This window comes from Crocuta crocuta, unplaced genomic scaffold (genome assembly GCF_008692635.1).
Source record: "Crocuta crocuta isolate KB4526 unplaced genomic scaffold, BGI_CrCroc_1.0 scaffold309, whole genome shotgun sequence".
Taxonomy (NCBI): Eukaryota; Metazoa; Chordata; class Mammalia; order Carnivora; family Hyaenidae; genus Crocuta; species Crocuta crocuta.
Window position 1 is genome coordinate 1,226,084 of NW_027531581.1, and position 21,295 is coordinate 1,247,378.

The window sequence follows — 21,295 nt, forward strand, 5'->3', positions numbered from 1 at the left end:
GCTCAGTTGGTTAAGCATCTGACTTTGGCTCAGGTCATGATCTCACAGTTTGTGAGTTGGAGCTTCCTATTAGGCTTTGTGCTGACAGCTCAAAACTTAGAGCCTGTTTTGCATTCTGTGTCTCCCTCTCTCTCTCCCCTTCCCCTGTTTTCTCTCTCTCTCTCTCTCAAATAAATAAACATTAATTTCTTTTAAGTTGAAGAAGCATAGTTGTCTCAGGAGCATTACTTTAAATATTTGAATTGTCTAAGTTTCTATGAGTACATATTTAATACTTCAGAATCTTTACGGTTTTCCAGAATAAGAAGTTGAGTGGGTTTTTTTTTTTTAATGTTTTATTTATTTCTGAGAGAGAGAGAGAGACAGCGTGAGCGGGGGAGAGTCAGAGAGAGAGGGAGACACAGAATCTGAAACAGGCTCCAGGCTCTGAGCTAGCTGTCAGCACAGAGCCTGATGCGGGGCTCAAACCCATGAACCGTGAGATCATGACCTGAGCTGAAGTCGGATGCCTAACCGACTGAGCCACCCAGGTGCCCCAAAGTTGAGTGTTTTATAATCAACTTCATGGGCAGAGAAACCATATAGCCTAGCAGTTACTAGGCTATCCTTTATCATACACTGGATAAATAAACATACCCACCTTTTTTCAGGATGGCTCTGTATTTCAGTAAGGCAGCAAATGGTAAAATGAAGTTGCACTCTAATTAGACAAAAGTCTGCAAGAAGGTTATATGCTATGTGGATTCTGTTCCTAAAAGGACCATTTTAAGCCCAATTCCATGTCAAGAGTCCTCTCAGAGGCTATTTTCTTTTTTTTTCTTTTCTTTTTTTTCTTTTTTAAGTTTTTTAATTTATTTCTAGGAGAGAGAGAGACAGCGTGAGCAGGGGAGGGTCAGAGAGAGAGGGAGTCACAGACTGAAACAGGTTCCAGGCTCTGAGCTGGCAGTCAGCACAGAGCCTGATGCGGGGCTCGAACCCACGAACCGCGAGATCATGACCTAAGCGAAAGTCGGACGCTTAACCGACTAAGCCACCCAGGCGCCCCGCAGAGGCTATTTTCTTAATTGTACCTAAAATAATTATTCTCTACAGGAGGATAGGATAGTGGAATTCAACAATATGAACAAAAATCCTTTTAAAAGAGTTAAATGACAAATTGTTGGAATATATCCATACAATTATATTTTAAAGTGCATTCTTTGAGATTTTAATTTATTGCACAGAGTTCAATAAAATACTAACAATTGCTAATATGGTAAAATAAGAAAGTGATTGTGTCTCTTTCTGTCCCTTCCACCTTCCTCCTTGTCCCTTATTTCCAAACTGGATTCAACTTGAGGGTAACTGTGAGTATGTGGTGTTTTTATTCTTTTTATAACACATAGGACATCAGCTCAGGTTTGTAAGCTAATGGCCATAAGTAGCCTTATGAGTTCTTTCTACTCAGTATTAGAAAAATCAAGAAAGTTCACAGATAATATGGATTTCAAATTTTCTCAGTAATCAGAATTGACTGGAGTAGAAGTTGGCACCCTGCTTTTAATAAGTAATCAACTCTTTAAATTGCTATGGTCACCCACATGCACTCTGCTTTCCCCATGTTCTCTAACACCTGGCCATTTAAATTACTTGGTTTACCATTACTTGTCAGTATTACAGAAGCATTTGAAAGTGAAAGTCTTTATATAACCAGTTTAGCCCACTGGTCACTGAGAGTCTACTTAGAAAGAAAGACACAGTGTTTTCTATATCCATGGCAGCCATTTTGAAGAATAAAGATTGTAGTATTATATTGTTATGAGAAGGGCCTAACCCTATAAGTAGTTCTTAGTACTTGGCACTATGCTTCATTTTTATAAAATAGAACAGTGATAACATTTAGTCTGACGGGAAATTTATATGTATATTGCCTTGTGAAATCAACTATGGGTAGAAAAATATTTCTCTGGCTTTGCATTTGCCAAGAAGTGACTAGTGTGATATTTTGTGTTGTATATGTAAATGTAAACGGACATGCTTATAATATAAAATTAATGACATTTTAATGTCAAAGCTATAGTAACTTTTTGACAATTCTAAAACAGATAATTTTTCAAAATTCTGAATGTTTTTTAAGACTAAGGAAATGAATACTTGCAGAATTTTCAAATGAAGCACAAGACATCTATATAGACATAACATACATGAATGATCAATTTATGTCTCTAGATCTAAATATGATCAGTATATTTTGACCATAATTTTAGTATGATTCATCTCTAATTTTAAAATTGTGTACTAGATATGTTTTTTAAAAACAACATAAATCTTTCTGAATTTCTATTTCTATATGTCTTATCAGAACCAGAAATCTAATTTTAATATCTCCAATTAAATCAATTTAAAAAATCTACAAATGTTTGACATTATTTTGGTGAAATGCTACCAGAATAATACAAAGATCCAGTTATTTGATTTCATTATGTGATAACCGTGAATTCAGAAGGAGCTATAAATTTATAGTAATACTGGAACATTCAAGAGATAAGTTTATTTATGAATCAAACTGAGTGTTGATATATTTCATGATGTGTAGGTTATTAATCCAAATTATTTTGTCCTGCAGCCCAGAGATTATTATCATTTGGGGAATTTACTACCTTTATGCTTCAAAAATTTATATAACTTTTAGGGTGCATTATTATAACCTAAGAGTTACTTGTATCAATACTATACTATCTAAGACAACTATCTTATATATTTCCAATTTAAGTGAACTAAAAATTTTAAGATCTTTGCTATCTTTGTTCCTTAAGATGAATGGTCATTAGTGTTGCAAATCTATTCTAAATCTGTACTTAATACAATAAATAAATAAATGCATGATTATAGAGTTATACATATTATCTATAAAACCCTTTGGCCAAAACACAGTAAGGCATTACTATATGCATTTGCTATGTAACATTCTGGTTACAAAGTGAAATTACCTGGTCCATTTGAGCTCTTCATGTAAATGTATCATATAACTCCATAGCTAGTTATTGTATAGTGAACTAATTATGAATTACCATTATCATATGGCAAAATATGACCCAATACCAATGCCATCTTAAAAATTCTGTTTTTTCAGACTCATTATAATGTCTATCTTAGCATCAATTTATCAATCATTTGGTCAACAGTTTTATTGGAAAGATTGGGGAAATAATACATTTAAATTTCTAGCCCAGTGACTGACATAGTTAAACTTTAAAAAAAACCCTCTGCCTTCAATGTTTGTTTTCTTTTCCTATATTATGCAAATAATTGTTTTCTTTCTTCACTTTGTCTACACAGATGCTATTACCCATCAGTTTTAGAGCTAATCAAGTCTCTCTTTAAATAAATAATAAATTTTCATGATTAAAGCTTTATAAAACAAAATGAAATGTTAAAGATTTATGTCATATAATTTTCATGTTTCTTAAAGCTAAAAGAATGCAGGTTTAGCATCATGATTAAAAGTAAGCATTCTAATGTCAGACTGCATGGATTTAAATGCCAGCTCTAATACATTTGAGTCATGACCTTGAGCTTCAAGCCATCTTTAAGCCTAAATTTCCCTCTACGTAAAATGGATAATAACACTAACTGATTTTTGGGTTATTGTCGGGAATAAATGTGATAATCCACATAAAATTTATCAGCACAATGCCTGCAAAAATGTATCTGATTAGAATAAAGATCAATTTCTATTATCATTACATTATGTGCCAGTCTTTTTGCCATCAGATTATCAAAGTAAAGTCTCTGTCCTCAAGGAACTTATCATTTATAAATGATACAGGTGAAGACATAAGCAAGACAAATATATTTTTATGTTTACATTGATGCGAATAACTATAGGAACAATAAAAAGACATGTAGTCTTGATGGTCAAGAAATCATACGTCTTAGCAAATACATGAAGAATGGAATATCATGTATTTTTCTGCCCAGGTGCACTTCCTTTTCTTTTGGTGAAGTATCTGTCACCAAAAGTACCATTTACATGTGAATTTATGACCCATATCATGATCTCTATGACTCTGACCTGTGGTTATACTTGGTAGAATCTGACCCAGCCTGCTATGAATTTCTACCCCCAAATTTTGTGATTTACCGTCAAAAACAGTGAAAGAAAGTATACTTCTAGTGGTCAGAATTGTGTGTAAATTATAATACAATTTATAATATAATATAATATAATAATGTAATGTATATAATATAAATCTATTGACCATATTTCCTGCCAAGTTAAGAAAGCTAGTTTGCAGAGAAGAGACAGTGGTGATGAAAAAAAAAAGAAGAAGCTAAATCTCGTTGGTGTTTGATTCCTAGCTTCCATTTGTTTCCTTTTTAAAAAAACTTTTTTAATGTTTTATTTATTTCTGAGAGAAAGAGAGAGACAGTGTGAGCAGGGGAGGGTCAGAAAGAGAGGGAGATACAGAATCTGAAGCAGGCTCCAGGCTCTGAGCTAGCTGTCAGCACACAGCCCGACGCGGGGCTGGAACTTACAAACCATGAGATCATGACCTGAGCTGAAGTAGGACGCTTAACCAACTAAGCCACCCAGGCACCCCTCCACGTATTTCCTAAGACCTAAGTGTTTTCATACCTTCTTTGTGTATTAGTTTCATTATTATTCCTTAGATTCTCTTTTCTAATAACTTCCCTTTTTTCCTTCAGCTAGAAAAATAAAACGTTATTTTATTTTATTGGCAACCAAAATTCAGAGTTCCCACCAAGAACTATAGGCAAAGATGTGTTCAGTGGGTTCACAAATGTCGAAGTAGGGTAGTCTCTAAACCTAATTTATCATTTGAGGTATGATTCTAACAATCACTTAATACTTTTTTCTGGGAAGAAGACATATCTCTTCATTTTTAGCTAAAATTTTTGCTTTGATTCTTCCCCACCAAATAATTTCTTACTTATTTGTGATACTCTAGGAAAATTAATTCATGCTTTCGTCAAGTTCCTATTAGTTAAGTCTAATAACAATTCCAGTCCTCTATTTCCCTCATTGCTCTATTTACAATTCCAGAATAGCTACACCAGCTTTAATGTGAAATCCTTCTGGTAATTGTTTCTGTGACACAGTGGACCTCACACATATTCTCTGGTTCTTCATCAGAAAGTGTCTGCATAATTTTCCATAATCATTTCAGCTTGTGATACTGTACTTTGAATATGCCACACTCTTCCCCACCACATCCACACAGTGATTTCTCCTGATAATAGCTCAAAATTCCAGACAAAAATGCTTTCATCAGTTCTGAAACACATGAGAACTAGGCAGGTAAATGAATCAGTATTCTAAAAAAAAATCATCATGAACATGAAATGTAAATCTAAAATGATGATATTCCCAGCTTGTCCTTCAGTGGATTTCTGTTACTCCTAAAATAAAGACCAAAATGACTGATTTGCCCTACATGTCCCAGTAAGATAATATGGACCATGTCCTGTTTCTAGCTTCATTGCCTGTCCATCTCATTCATGTTAGCCCTTATTCACTATCTAAAATCTATCATTATCCCCAGTTTCTGGGCCTTTGCATCTGCTGTTTCCACTGGTGAAAACATTCTTCTCCAGAACTCTTTACTTAGTAAACTTACCATTTAACTCTCAGCTCAAACTTTACTTACACATAGAACACTTTAATAACTCTCACAAAGTTTTAAGTTCTATCTGTTATGTTTTATATTCTCAGATACTCTGTTTTTCTTTCAAAGCACAAGTTGGTAGTCATATGATTTTGTGATTCTGTAACATATACATATATGTACACAACACACACACATGCACCCACCTTCCTTTCTAGGCTAGTTCTTTGAGGGCACAGATGATGTTTGCTTGACCATCTTTGTACCCCAGAACCTAGAACTAGAACAATGGCTGGCAAAAGAAAAAGCAATAAGACACAACTGTTAAGATTGTGAATTTAGGAGCAAGATCTATAGGGTTCAAATAGAAGTGCTGACTCTTCCTTGGCTGACTTTAGGCAAGTTTTCCAATTTCTCTGTGCCCCAGTTCTCTTATCTCTAAACTTGAGATTGATAGTAGCACCAACCTTCTAAGTTATGGCAATTGAATATATGAAAGAGCTTTAGAATGGCTGTGCTAGTCACCCCTCAGTTCATCAAAGGTAACTGTCTAAAGGGATTGAAAACGTAAGTCCTCAGAAGATGAGAACTTTCATTTCTCTGAATCCAACACAGTCTTATCTAAAACCATAACTTGCCCAGATTGTCCCAGGAGAGTCTTGTGAAAAAAGAGCTGCCCTCCAGAAGGAAGCAATTTACTGCTCACAGCACCTCACTGTAGAGTTTGAGCCCAGAACGAAGTAGTCAATAGCAACCTGAGTCTTTCTCTAGGAAGCCAGGACGTCCACTTATCTGGGTCTTTTTCACAATGTCTTAGAGGATAAAAGACTTGCAGTAGATAAGAGGATAGAGTTTACAGTCAGACAGATATGCAATTATGGGCCATTTTGTTCAAAAATATTTGGTTCCCCTTGCTGACAGAGTTATACAGCCCCAAACCTATACTGATGAACTGTTATGTGCCCTTGGGATTTGTTTTGGTCAAAAATGTATAAGAGAAAATAATGTGTATCACTTCTTGGAAGATGTTTAAGAGACAACATTATGTTCATCACATTTTATTTTCTTCTGTCACTATGACCTAAACAGTACAGCTATGGCCATTTCAGAGAAAGAAGAATATACCTTTGAAATTGTGAAATGTTTATGTTGTTCTTTCTACAGCCTAACACATGCTAACTAATACATCTTAAATTTTTTTTTTTGACAATTATTTAAGACCTTTATTAACAGGTGCTTGCCGTTTGTTGACTTTTTTGAAAAAAATCAAGNAATACATCTTAAATTTAATCTCTGCTTCACTGCATGCTAGTTCTGGGATCATGAGCAAGTTACTTAAACCTCTTGACTTATAATTTCTATATCTATACTGTTTTCGTGAACAGTCAAGTCTGGGATAAATATGTTTGGTGATCCTATTAATATTTTTCTGCCTACCCTCATTCCCTCCTATACAGGAAAGGCTAAAAAGCTAAAAACAATTTCTCTTCCTTGGAGCTAAAATTCTGAATGAAAAAAAAAATTACTATAAATTAAGTACACTCCTCTGAGATTTGGAAAGGATAAATGTAGAAGAGGCTATTTTCAGGCTACTTTGGCTGTATTCCATTGGCAAGTAAAGATTTGGAGATGGCTGAGTTAAGTCTCTGGCTTTGAGGATGTTGAAGGCAGCTATGGCAGAGAAGTAACTATGTGGTGGTCAGGTTCTGCTAAAGGCTTGCTAACATTCCTGGACACCATCCTGGAGTCCACATCTCAAAACCCACTATGTTTTTGAAAACAGAATTCCTTATGTTTAATTTTTTTTTTTTTTTTTTTTTACTTCAAATATCTAGAGTGGTTCTGGTTTCTGTCCAAAATCCTAGCTGATTCTGTTTTTGGTTATTGTGAACATCAAAGTATAAAACATATAAAACATTCTTCTTCCAGTCCTCAGAATGTACTTAGCTCAACAAAATTAGATGCTATTATTTTTATTGAAAGTCCTTTATTTAGATGATCATACACAGAAAGTGACATTGACCTGTGTCCTTTCTGTGATTCATATATTTGACAGTATTCAAGGTACTGAAGATAAACAAGCAAGTAAATGAAGCCAGATGGCTGCCCAAACTTTTTTTCTTTTGATTCATGGGGAAAAATAGTTTTCTCCAGCATCAGCTGCCAGTCAAACTCCTGATATTTTTATTTGTCCTACATACTCATATCGACTGTCCAGTATCTCCCTTTGGGGTTTCATAAGTTCAATTCAGCTGCTGGGCTAACAAACCTTCCCATAAAAAAACACCCACAATTACTGCTATATGTAGTAAACTTGCTTTGTACAAAGCTAGTATCAGTTTCCCTAGCAATCCTTGTCACATGGATATTCCCAACTGCAACAAATGCGGGGGATAGAAAAAAGAATACCTTCAAAACCAAAAGATTTCCCACTAAACTATTAAATCACTTAAACAGCCAACTTGGCACCATTAAATTTACTCATAATGGTACTTTGCAATTAGAAAATGTGTTTACATGTTGGTGAGAGAAATACTTGGGATTTAATTGGAATTGATGATAGCACAGTAGTTGGTAAAGTTAACGATGCCAACTGGTCATTTAGGTGACTCTGTCATTAGTTATATAGGCTGATAAAATCCTTATTTAAAAGGAGTATATTGCATCATTAATTTTGGAACAGAGCTTCTCATTTCATGTGGCTAGATGTGAAACATATTGAAGAAACTCAGGGATCCATTGCACCAAATGTCAACTTTGAGTATCTTGGCAGAGATAGAGATTCAAATGTACTATCACATATATAGTAGATATTGAAATAATAGTAATTATTCAAAATACAGTCAGAGTGATTACCTGATGTCTTTTGTAAATAAAAAATAAATATACTGTATGTTAGAAATAGTAGAAATATTCATAATTGATTACTGGAAAGTTATTTGTATGATTAGGGGATAAGTTCTCAATTATCATCAGTGTATCTTTCTTTACTATTAAAGTTAATAACTGAAATGGTAGGCATTTGGTTACAGCATAGTATAAATAACTAAATGTGTATAATGTCACATATTTCAGAAAGCACATCCATATGCTTCATCTCATTTAATTGTTATAAAACTTCTGAAATCAAACTGATAAGGAAGATTTCTCTCAAATAATTTCAATGACTTGCCCAAATCAAAAATCATACAGTACCAACTCTATGAACTACATGAACTAACTAATGATGGTCTGGTTTTAAATAGATAGCTCTGAATTAATTTTTTTAACAGTGCTGACACACAGTAAATATTTCTCGGTAAGTAAGTTTTAGCCATAGTAGTAGTCATGGTTTGGTGGTGGTAACGGTTGTGGCAGTAGTAGTAGTAGCAGTGGTGTTGGTGGTGATAGCTTCAGCAGTATTAGTAGCGGAATAGTAGTAGTAGTATTAATTGTAGTGGTAATAAACACTAGGTTGTGGTGGTAGTGTTTCAACTGTGCCACTATCCCTCATATCTAATATGAGAATATATCTGCAATAGAATTGCAGGCAACAGAAATACTTGGCTACTTACTTCTTTTCAAATACACCATTCTTGGGGCGCCTGGGTGTCTTAGTCGGTTAAGCGTACGACTTTTGCTTAGGTCATGATCTCGCGGTTCGTGGGTTTGGGCCCCGCGTCGGGCTCTGTGCTGACTGCCAGCTCAGAGCCTGGAGCCTGTTTCAGTCTGTGACTCCCTCTCTCTCTGACCCTCCCCTGCTCACGCTGTCTCTCTCTCTCATAGAAATATATAAAACATTTTAAAAAAAGTAAAAAAAAATACCATTCTTAACAAATCTTTTAGCCAGTAATTTGTAATATATCCTTAGTTTTGGAATTATAAAATTTATCTATTTCACAAGAGAACAGGTAATTTACACATATGACACTGTTGGATTAAAGATGATCTAATATTAAAGTCATATGCTAGAAGAAGAATCCCAATTTGATATACAATGATATTTTCATGGTCCATGAATGTCTTTATATGGTAAATTAAAAAGAAAAAAAAATAGCAATCATGATGAGCATGCATCAACATAGAGAAAAATGAGTGAGCATGATAAATGAATCTATTCCTTATTAAAATTTTCAGTAATTAGATATAAAAGCAATAGCATACTAGACTGGAAGTTTGGTTTTTAGTCTAGCAAATTAATACCACACGGTTACAGATGATTTTTGAGCTGCACAACAGTTTTCTTGGATCTGTCTCAAAATAAGAAAGACCGAAAGAAATTAAGAGACTTTTAAAAAGGAAGCTCACATCTCTTTGTTTTACATGTTTGCTTCATTCTTCTTACACATTAGCTCTTTCTGCTTCTTCTTGCAGATGAAGTATCATCCAACAGATCCTGAGTTTATTTCAGGTGAGCTTAATTATTCTGGGCAAATGAAATGCAATCTTTCAATCACAATTTCCAGTTCCTAAGAGAATATTAATAGCCTCCATGGATTCCAGTGTCTATTCCTGATCTAACAAATTGTACCCTGAGAAAGGACTGCATATTATGAACTTCGTAAGTGTCTCAAATCTGTTATGGTTGACAAAGTAGTTCTCATAAAAATAGGTGCTTTATCTTGCAGGTGACTAATATTAGGTAATTTTGAAAAAAATACTTAACCATTTGAATCTCAATTTTTCTTTAAATGATGATTAGAATACACTGTTTAAAAGGAATATAGTAAAACCTTGGTTTGCAAGCATAATTCATTCCAGAAACACGCTTGTAATCCAACGCACTTGTATATCCAAGCAAATTTCTCCATAAAAAATAATGGAAATTCATATGATACATTCCACAATCCAAAAATATTCATAGAAAAATTATTCCAACACTGTAATATAAAACAAAATAAGAAAGAAAATATAAAACATAAAGAAAAATAAACAAAATAACCCGCACTTACCTTTGAAAACCATAACTCGTGTGAGGGAGACAAGAGAGGAGAGTTATTGCATAGGATGACTTTCATGATCACTAATGGAATCACTGCTATTTGCTCAATGGAATCTTTTTTTTTAATTTTTAAAAATGTTTTATTTATTTTTGAGAGGGAGAGAGAGAGAGAGAGACAGCGTGAGCAGGGGAGGGTCAGAGAGAGAGGGAGACACAGAATCTGAAACAGGCTCCAGGCTCTCAGCTAGCTGTCAGCACAGAGCCTGACATGGAGCCGGAACCCATGAACCATGAGATCATGACCTGAGCCGAAGTCGGACACTTAACCAATGGAGCCATGAAGGAGCCCCTGGAGTCTTTTTCTTTTCGTGAAACTTTAACAAGGAACCTATCCAAAGACTCTTGCTTTTGCTTCATTTTTAGGATGTTGCAGAAATGTGACACTGCATTATTGTTAAACAGATTCATCGCCTGCATTACTATGGCCTTATTCAAGGGATGCCTTTGTACAAAATTTTGCAGTTTCCCACATTTTACACATCTCCCTAATCTCATTTGGAGTGAGGGATTCCTCTGCCTTTTTATACTCCTCCTCTGCAGACAAGATCTCCTCCATAATCTCTTGCTGTTGTTCACAATACAAAAGCTGGATGCAACAGTCAGATTCAAGTTGTGGGCACTTTCCAACATTCTGAAAAATCACTGATTTCTGCCAAACAGCATGACCTGAGACTGAGCACCTGAACATGAGAGATGATCACCCACAATCCTGCAGCAAGAAAGACAGATAACCATTGGCTAAGTTTGATCATGTGACATTTGGTGTTATATACTACTAATATTGCAAGACTTTGCTTGTTTATCAAGTTAAAATGCTCATCTTGTGGAACATGTGAAGCACAAGTTACCTGCAATCCAAGGTTTGGATGGTGGTGATCGTATTATTGGGAAGAGATCATATGGCACTCATCTGCATATTCCATCCAAGGATTTACCATGATATCTCTCAATACAGTTGGTTCTTCTTTCTTTCCCCCTGGATATTATTTAGTTGTTTAATTGGCATTATTTAACAATCACCTAAAAAGATCTTTCATCTGGGTCTTTTAATATGTTTGTTGTTGTTGTGTTGTTGTTGTTGTTTGAGTATAGTTGACACAACTAATGGCACACATTGGTTTCTGGTATACAACATAATGATTCAAATTCTCTATATGTTATGCTATGACCACCACAAATGTAGCTATTATCTGTCACCATACAATGCTCTTTCAATATCACTGACCATATCCATATGCTGTGCCCATTATTCCTGTGACTTATTAATTCCATAAATGGAACCATGTATCTCCCACGCCCCTTCATCCTTTTTACCCATCCCTCATCCCTTTCCTTCTGGCCAGCTATCAGTTTGTTCTCTGTATTTATAAGTCTGATTCTGCTTTTTGTTCATTTGTTTGTTTACTTTGTTGTTTTAGATTCCACATATGAGTGAAATCACATGGCACTGAACTTTCTCAGTCTGACTTATTTCACTTAACATAATACCCTCTAGGTCCATCCATGTTTCTGCAAATGGCAAAAACCTCATCTCTTTTATGGTTGTCTCATATTTCCCTTCTGTATCTTGGCTACTGTAAATAATGCTGCAGTAAACATAAGGGTGAATACAGTTTGCTTTTAATAGGTTTTCATTAAAGTATTCAAATTATATGCTCTAGCAAGGAAGGACAGCAGGTAGCATCCTCTTCATATACTTATATAAAGGTCAGCAGGTGAATCTGACTTCAAGAAATTAATCATGATCTTTTAATTCTGTTGGCACATATAGAATATTTGTGAATCAATTAATTTCATATTTCAATTTCAAAAGGCTCAAGATTCTGACAAAGGGCAACTTTCCTGATGTTTGGCATGTTTTTCATTCTCAATACACACTTGTTCTCAGCAGGATGCCAACAGTGTATCGTGGAAAATTGCTTTATTTTCAAAGGCTGTAATAGAAATAAAATGAATTTTGAAAACTCAGATATATGCATACTCGGCAGCAACAATTATGCCTACAATCATAAATATATCAAATGCCTCATTTGTTCTTGTGTTGTTTCAAAGATTACTTTTCAAATGTTCTCATAGAGCACTCTTTCAACTTTGTCATGAGTCCTAAAAATAGCAATTATGTACATAAATAGATAGCATTCTCTATGAGGTTTGGTTGTTTCTGGGTTATAGATCTTCTTTTCTCTTTCTTTAAAAGGCAGTTAGGGGCCTAGACAAAAGTTGTAGACCATGCCTCTCTCTCTCTCTCTCTCTATATATATATATATACATATACATATATATATACACACATACAAATAAAACTATTTACATTTTTATGTATTACTATATATACACATTAATATAATCTATATTAGTATGCATATGGACATATTTTGAATAAATTAATGAATAAAACTATATGTTTTCCTTCATTAAGCATCCACCATGATATGTCAGTGTTTTGCACTGGAGATTCAACAGTGAACAAGCAGGTAAAAATCTCTACCTTCTTGATGTTATATTCTTAATGAGAAGCTAGAAAATGAAAATGATAAAAAAACATTTTAGGTGCAGATATTTCAGGTAGTATACAGCTCTAAGAAGAAAATTATGAAGCAAAGAAGTCAGGATATGTAGACAGTAAATTTTAGAGACGGTATTAGAAACTCACTGAGAAGTAGTGAATTTTAGTATTTACATATATACAGTTTCCTTTTTTAAAAAAATATTTTTTCTAGTATCAGGAGTAATTTAGGTTGATTCTCTTTTTAAAAATTCAAACAATGTGGACATGTATAACATAAAACTGAAAAATGTGTAACATGACATATATAACATAAAACTAAAAATTCTTTAATTCAGATCATGTATGAATATATGTGTGTACCACAACCCTCCACATAGGATGACCTTTATATACTGCTCAGTAACTTTCTTTCCTCCTTCCTCAATACGGTTTATACAGATTCCCATCAATTTTACTTAACTGGCCAGATGATTTTAATAGAAACTGAAGCAAGCCTTGGAAGCACAGCTTTAAACTAAGAAGCTACTTTGGTGGTACTAAATGAGAATCAACAATTCACATATACATCTTTAAAAGGCATTTTGGGGTGCTTAAGTGGCTCATACGGTGAAGTATCTAACTCTTGATTTCAGCTCAGGTCATGATCTCATAGCTTGTGAGATTGATCCCCAAATTTGGCTCTGTGCTAACAGTGCAAAGCCTGCTTGGGATTCTTTCTCTCTCTCTCTCTCTGCCCCTCCCACATTCTCTCTCTCTCTCTCAAAATAAATAAATACACATTTATTTATTTATAAATAAATAAATAAATAAATAGCATTTTCAGTTCATGAGAGATTAACACTTTAGCGCAAATCCTTTCATCTATGAAATGTGATTTTAGCTTGTCTGTCTTTACAAAGTTCCTAAATAATATATTTACTTTGGATGACGGATTATGGAAAACTTGTTCATACATCTAAAGGTTGACATGTTAAATCACACATTTTCATCTTTCAGAAATAAACTAAGTTTTGGGCGCCTGGGTGGCTCAGTCAGTTAATCGTCTGACTTTGGCTCAGGTCATGATCTTATGGTTCATGGGTTCAAGCCCCGTGTTGGGCTCTGTGCTTAGAGCTAGCTCAGAGCCTGGAGCCTGTCTTTGGATTCTGTATCTCCCTCTCTCTCTGACCCTCTCCTGCTCACGCTGTCTCTATCTCTCTCTCAAAAATAAACATTAAAATTTTTTTAAAAAAGAAATTAACTAAGTTTGAAATCTTTCTATGGTATATAACATAATGTCTTGTTTCTTATGACAAATGCTCTCATCCTCATTTTTAAGGTAAGCCTACATTTTCCAAAGTGTAACTACTGATGAATCCTATATCAAAAAGTTTAATTAGGAACTAATATATTCAAAAAGAAATGATCAAGTTATCTCAATGAATAAGCATGTTGAGTATAATTTTTGTGATCAACTCTAATGATTTGTTTGTTGAAATCAAATAATTATACCTTTAATAGAATCATTAATGTCAGTAAATGGTCATTTTTGTTTCAGTATGATGAGAACTGGATTCTTTGGCAATGATTCAGGTATATTAACATGTTCCCATTAAGAGTGAGGTAAACAAGGCACATTTTCTCATAGCAGCTAACAAATTGTTCCTTACAATCAAGGTAAGTACTACAGGACCATAATAATTACTTCCTCCTTAGTTCTTTCCTGCTGTTAAAATGATTCTGTTCCTTTTTTCTGAGTAATTGGTTTGGCAATTCTATTTGACATCTTATAATTGGAGTCCTGAGGTGCATGATTCACATCTTTGGTTGAGCCTTGTCCTTCTGCAAATAGGTATCTCCCTAACAATAGGTAAAGATGGGCTTTGTGGAACTTGTAAGTCCATTTAGAGCTATTTTAAAAATTGAAGCAGGCATTGTAAAGGTGCTTTTACTTAGCAGAGTAAATAAATTATTAGAAAAACTTGAGTCCTTGATAAGTTTTCTTCGATGAGACATGGAAAAGCAACTAAAAAAAAAAAAAAAACAAAAACTAGAAGCTATTTTTATCTTTATTTATGCCCTGCCATATTGATCCAAAATAGATTTTGATCCAAATATTATGGATATAAGAATTTTATTTTAAACATAGCAACAGAGGGCCACCTGAGTGGCTCAGTTGGTTAAGAGTCCAATTTCGGTTCAGGTCATGATCTTGCAGGTCATGAGTTTGAGCCCTGCATCAGGCTCTGTGACGTCAGCGCAGAGCCCTCTTTGGATCCTCTGTCATCCTTTCTCTATGGCCCTCCCATACTCATTCTCTATCTCTGTCTTAAAATAAAGAAATTAACTTTAAAAAATAGCAACAAATGTTTATTAATATTATTCTAAAATAAAGTTTAATTGCACAAAAATAGAAATAAATGGCAAGGTTGGCAGAAAATAAGTTCCAGAAAAAAGAGATTGTAAGGCTGTTAAATTGTTCATTTTTCTTCCATTTTGATCTTACTATCTTATATGTAAATGATAGAGCATTTTGATGGTGGAACATTTATTTAAATAATAAAAATAAAATATTTTCAGTAATAAGTAGTTCTAAAATAAATAAGTTTTGTGCATGAAAAAATTATTACTATTTTTATAGTGTCTCTTCCTTGCCTTCAATAGTTTTTATTAGAAATAATTTGTGATTGGAAATAATGGTAAATCTCACTTATGATATTAACTACAGTGAAGGTGGCTAATCTTTTTTTCTAAATCTACTAAAGCATTTTTGTCTTATTTTAATTAACATAATCAATATTCAGTGATATCCCCACAATTTCTATATTCAAAAAGAGTGGATAACATTCTGGTTGGAAGTTGAAGATTAAGGAATTTACCTATAACCTACTATTGCATAGTAAACAACTGTTTTTACTTCGTTGACATATTTATTGGGGTGATTTCTGAGGGAAATTAATGGAGAAGGGGTTAAATAAAGCCCCACAATCCAGCCACTTTTCATTATATTATCTCTTCAAGTCTCAGGGCTACTGATCACTGAGTAGCCTAGTGCTACCAATTACTGTTGGGCAGTTTGCTAGATGCTGAGGAAACATAAAATAAAGGAGACTGATCATTGATCTTCAAACACCATAACCATGTGTGTAGGGTGTTGGTGAGAGTCGGTATGTAAGCGAATCATTTCATTAAAATGTAATAAGTGCTAAAAAGAGGAGTGCTAAATTCAAAATGGTGATTCAAGAAAGCCTTACGAATGAGAGGGTGCTTTGACTGAATCCCAAAGGGGATTTCAAAGAATATTTGAAAAGATATCCCAAGTAAAAGAAAAAAGCACAGGCACACGTACAGATACAAAAGTATGGTCTGTGTAAAGAAACAAAGTAATTCTGCAAACTTTATATTATCAGATTGCAGAAGAGATAAGAAGAAATGTCTAGAGCTGTTGATGTAAGGTAGGGACCAGCTTATATGAGGTCTTACATGACAAACTAAATGATAATAAGGTTATTCTGGGAAACAAGATATTTTGGAAGTCTTAACCTGGAGTATGATGGTCTGATGTCTAATTTACATGGATGACCATACTGACAGAAGGCATTTGCACATTCCACTAAAGCAAGCTGGAGAAGAGTAAAAAGGAGGAATTCAGGGTACCAAAGTGTCAGGGATAAAATTTGACTTGGAGAGATTTTCCTGGTAAAGTGATCAAAAAGGTGCTGTTGGTATGGAGAAAAATTGGGGGAATTCAGTGCAGCAGAGAGGAAGTGAATTATGCAGATTCACTGTTAGGTTCCTGTGGGATCAACCAAGTGAATTTTTCCAGTGGGAAAGAAATTTCCAACTAAGAGCAGACTTCCTGCCTGGTAACTTAACCTTGAGATTTATCAGTAAATAGGAGAAAAATAAACACTTTGTGAATGTGAGACAGAGCAGGGCCTGAACTTGGATCCTCTCAGTCTTGACTGCAAAATCCAGTGCCCTTTGGCTGCCTAAGAAAAAGAGAAAAAAATGTTTCTTGAGTAGTGTTATCTTTATTTTTCTTTCATAGTTTATTATCAAGTTGGTTTCCATATAACACCCAGTGCTCATCCCAAGAAGTGCCGTCCTCCATGCCCATCACCCCGCTTCACCTCTCCCCCACCTCATCAGCCCTCAGTTTGTTCTCAGTTTTTCATGGTTTGCCTCCCTCCCTCTCCCAAACTATTTTTTCCCTTCTCTTCCCTCATGGTCCTCCATTAAGTTCCTCCTAATACACCTATAAGTGAAAATATATGGTGTCTGTCTTTCTCTGCCTGACTTATTTTGCTCAGCATAACACCCTCCAGTTCCATCCATGTTGCTACACATGGCCAGATTTCATTCTTTCTCATTGCCATGTAGTATTCCATTGTATAGACACACCACATCTTCTTGATCTATGTGTCAGTTCATGGACACTTAGGCTCTTTCCATATTTTGGCTATTGTTGAAAGTGCTGCTATGAACATTGGGGTACATGTGCTTCTATGCATCAGCATTTCTGTCCCTTGGGTAAATTCCTAGCAGTGCTATTGCTGGGTCATAGGGGAGTTCTATTGTTAATTTTTTGAGGAATCTCCACACTGTTTTCCAGAGGGGCTGCACCAGTTTACATTCCCACCAACAGTGTAGGAGGGTGCCCATTTCTCTACATCCTTGCCAGCATCTAGAGTCTCCTGATTTGTTCATTTTAGCCACTGTGACCAGAGTGAGGTGGTATCTCAGTGTGGTTTTACTTTACAGGCATTCGGAAGAATACTTACTGAAAGGAGGATGCTTACTACAAAAACTCGCAAAGACCAGGCCAAACCAGTGTGGACCCAGATGGACCCCAGTGCTGAATTTTCAGGACTTTTTCTCTCATTATAATACTAAAAATCATGCTCAGGGGTGGAGATTTAACATTCTCATGAGAAACATGACAGTTGAAGAAGTATTCTTTTAAGTGAACAAGTGCTAATACATCCCCACATCTACAGTCTTAGATATCACCCTTTTCCATCCTCACTTTCTTTAAAAAATAAACTCTTCTTGACCTCTATCTCTTCGGGAAGTCATTCTAAGGACTGTTTTGTTTGTGCTGCCCCCGTCAGGCTCCAGCATTAAATCCCAATAAAGCCTTGCCTGAAACTCCTGTCTGACCTCTTGTCAATTTCTATCAGAGTGCCCAAGGGCCCAGTTCAATATCAAGGGATGGTATCAGCCAGAACAAATGTTAAAATAAAGAAAAATATGGACAAGAGTAGACATTTAAGGGATAAACCATTTTTTGGGGATTATAGGTCAACACACAAAAGCCTATAAAAGAACCTGAGAAGAAATACAACATCCTGAAACGTAATTTTATCTGGATTTTTTGAGGTAAAGACTCTGAGCTTCAGAAAAATGCAAATTGCCTAAAATCTTGTTTTGTCTGAGTGAAGATCTGATCTCTAGCATTTTTGACTCCAAACATGTTTCTGAAATATTGTGAAATCACCATGCCAAGTATAATGTTCTTAGAGTAAAAATTATGTCTTCTATAAAATATCCCTATAAGGTGAACACATATATGCTTTAAAGAAACATTTTATTCTATAAAGGCTATAATAAATTAAGATAAGTGTCCTTTCCTATAATTTTAACCATATGTATCCATTAGTTATGCTGCTTTTTTGGTAATTTTTTTCATATTAGCATTTTGATATTTGATATTGATAGTATAGTTTAAAAATTTGCCATATGCAAAAACATTTAATTAAATGATCAAATATAAATTTACTTATATGTATTATTATACTATATAATATATTTAACATATAATATATATAGGATAATACATTGGAATAGCAATTATTAATTATAACATTAATTAATAATTTAATGAGTTTTTATTCCAAAACATAAGCTTTTATTACAATATTATACAAAATTTTAGGCCTCTGTAGGGAAGGTATGGAATAGTTGGAGATAGAATTGGAGAAATAATTTAAGAATACCTTTTAAACTTACAAGGCATGCTATAGAATTTGAACTTTATTCTAGGAGTGGTAGAAATCCATGGACATTTTTAATTGGATTAATGTAATGTTCACATTTTGTTTAAGAAAGATAATTGAAACTATACTTTGAAAACAGATTCAAAGAGGCATTGTATTCTTCTCAATATTGACAACTTCATAGGATCTTTCTCCGCTGAAAAGGTCTGTATTTCTGAAAGTAACCGTTCACCATCCGAATGTCCAATTACTTCTACTTCCAAATTTGTTGTAATAGAAAATGACTTTGAAATTTTTTGATGAGGCCAGAATGTAGAGGAAATCTACTGTTATAGCCAAGAAAGTTTTATGGTAGAGTCATTCCATTTATTTTCAAAATCAGATTTGAGGGCTAAAACCAATTAAATTTTTTATGACATCTATAATAAATGCAGAATCTGATTTTGTCTAGAGCAGTAAGTAGAAAGGGACAAAATCAGGTTGAATTCCAAAATTCTGGAACTAATAATGGAGTATAATATACAAGTAATCAGGCAAACTGAGTAAAAGTAATGACCAAATGAAATATCCTAATAATGCTTAGAACAGATTTAAAAAAAATAACATATAAAGTTTTACTGTATAATAATCTCGCTACAAAGAACAGAAAAAAAGCTCCAGACTTTATTCTCATTATGTATATTGTTTTTTCTGAAATGACAGGGCTTGGATTTTATATTAGAATAAGCTACAGTGTATGGATTTTTAAAAATCAATTTAGGAAGAGGTAAAAAGCTTTCAATATGTCTAAAGACTACTTTGTAGCTCAAGGGGGAAGGCCTAAAGTCAATAGGGTTATATATAAAAGAATACTGGTTAAGGAGGCAAGTTATGAATCAGGAAAGTAGAAGACAATAAGGATTCAGCACATATAATGTAAAATAAGGTTTTATATACATGAATTTCAGCCAAATGAAAGCAAAAGTAATAAACTCTGCTTGTATAAGTATTACAATTAGAGACAATTAATTGATTTGTATATATTTAACCAGGAGTATGGCCTCTTTAGTCTATTTATAGAAAAATTGTGGAGATAAGAAAGTATGCAACATAGGAGCAACTATGAAGATTTACCATGCCATCCATAGCAATACACAATGGAAAAATATGACTAGTAAATGTATCTCAGGCCATTGTGAGATATGGTCTCATTTCTATTCTACATGAATAAACTTTTCCATTCCAATTAGAAATTTTCCACTTTAATCAATATTTAATTTTCTTTCTCTCATATTTTCTAAAGCATAGGGATTTTCTCTCTGCTCTTCATTTAGAATTGAAATTGAAGAATTTAGAATTGAAAAGCATTGGAATGCTTTTCCCGCTGAATAAGCAAAATGTATAGATCTGGACAGTCACTAAGCAGGAGCAGACATCCCTCACATTAAACACTGAGGACTAATGGGCACATTCCTTTAACTGTTTTTATTATTACTGTCTTATTTATGTGAGTTGATGAAGAGAACAACAACTTAGGAGATCATTTCTGCAATTTTCCAAATAGCTAAAGATGAGACCATGAGAAAATATTTCACCTTATTTGGTGATTCTTATCTGTTTGTTTAATATGACTTAGATTTCTTTGTGTCTGAGAAGAACTTTTGTAACTCTGAGGACAGTTTTCATTGTGCCATTGTCTCTAATTGTTTTTTAAAGTGTTTTGTATCTTAGGGTAATTGTTATGATAGATTTAAATAACAGCCAGGTCCCTTTTTCTGTGTGCATATATTGTTGTTTATTTTCCATTTTAATTATAGTTACCCAGAATCATAAAAAGCACATTAATAAAGTAATACACAGAGTTTTTAAATTACAAAATCTGGAAACTCAAATAGGACTTATGAGACATTGTGACCTCTTTTTGACAAATGAAAGCAAGCTCTTTTAATGCTCTAATTTTCTAGACTGTTCCCCGTGCCTACCAAAAAAGGGGAAAGACCTGAGGAGGTGAAAAAATATATAGTTTTGAAAACTGTTAATAAAAATGGAGACTCTCTAGATATAGGATAAGAAAGACAAAGGGATAAATTTATCTTAGGAGGAAGCTCTAGTTTCCATTTCACATTAGTCTTAATATAATTTACAACAGCATCTACCCTATTGTATAGCTAGCTGCCAAGGAATGTTATATTTACTAAATGTTATATTTACTAAAATGTGGGGCACCTGGGTGGCTCAG

At 34.2% G+C, this 21,295-nt stretch overlaps 1 long non-coding RNA gene across 2 annotated transcripts in view; it reads right to left on the reverse strand.

Moving 5' to 3' along the window:
- Window positions 1–12,246: 12,246 nt before the first annotated feature.
- The window catches only part of LOC144238857 (uncharacterized), a 122,627-nt gene continuing 113,578 nt past the window's right edge, over window positions 12,247–21,295 (reverse strand). The window contains exon 6 of one of the 2 annotated variants that reach the window (XR_013337232.1): window positions 12,247–12,524. This is a non-coding gene — a long non-coding RNA (uncharacterized LOC144238857). Of the gene's footprint in view, window positions 12,525–16,984; window positions 17,071–21,295 lie in introns of those variants that run through there. The other variant, XR_013337231.1, reaches the window with a different exon arrangement.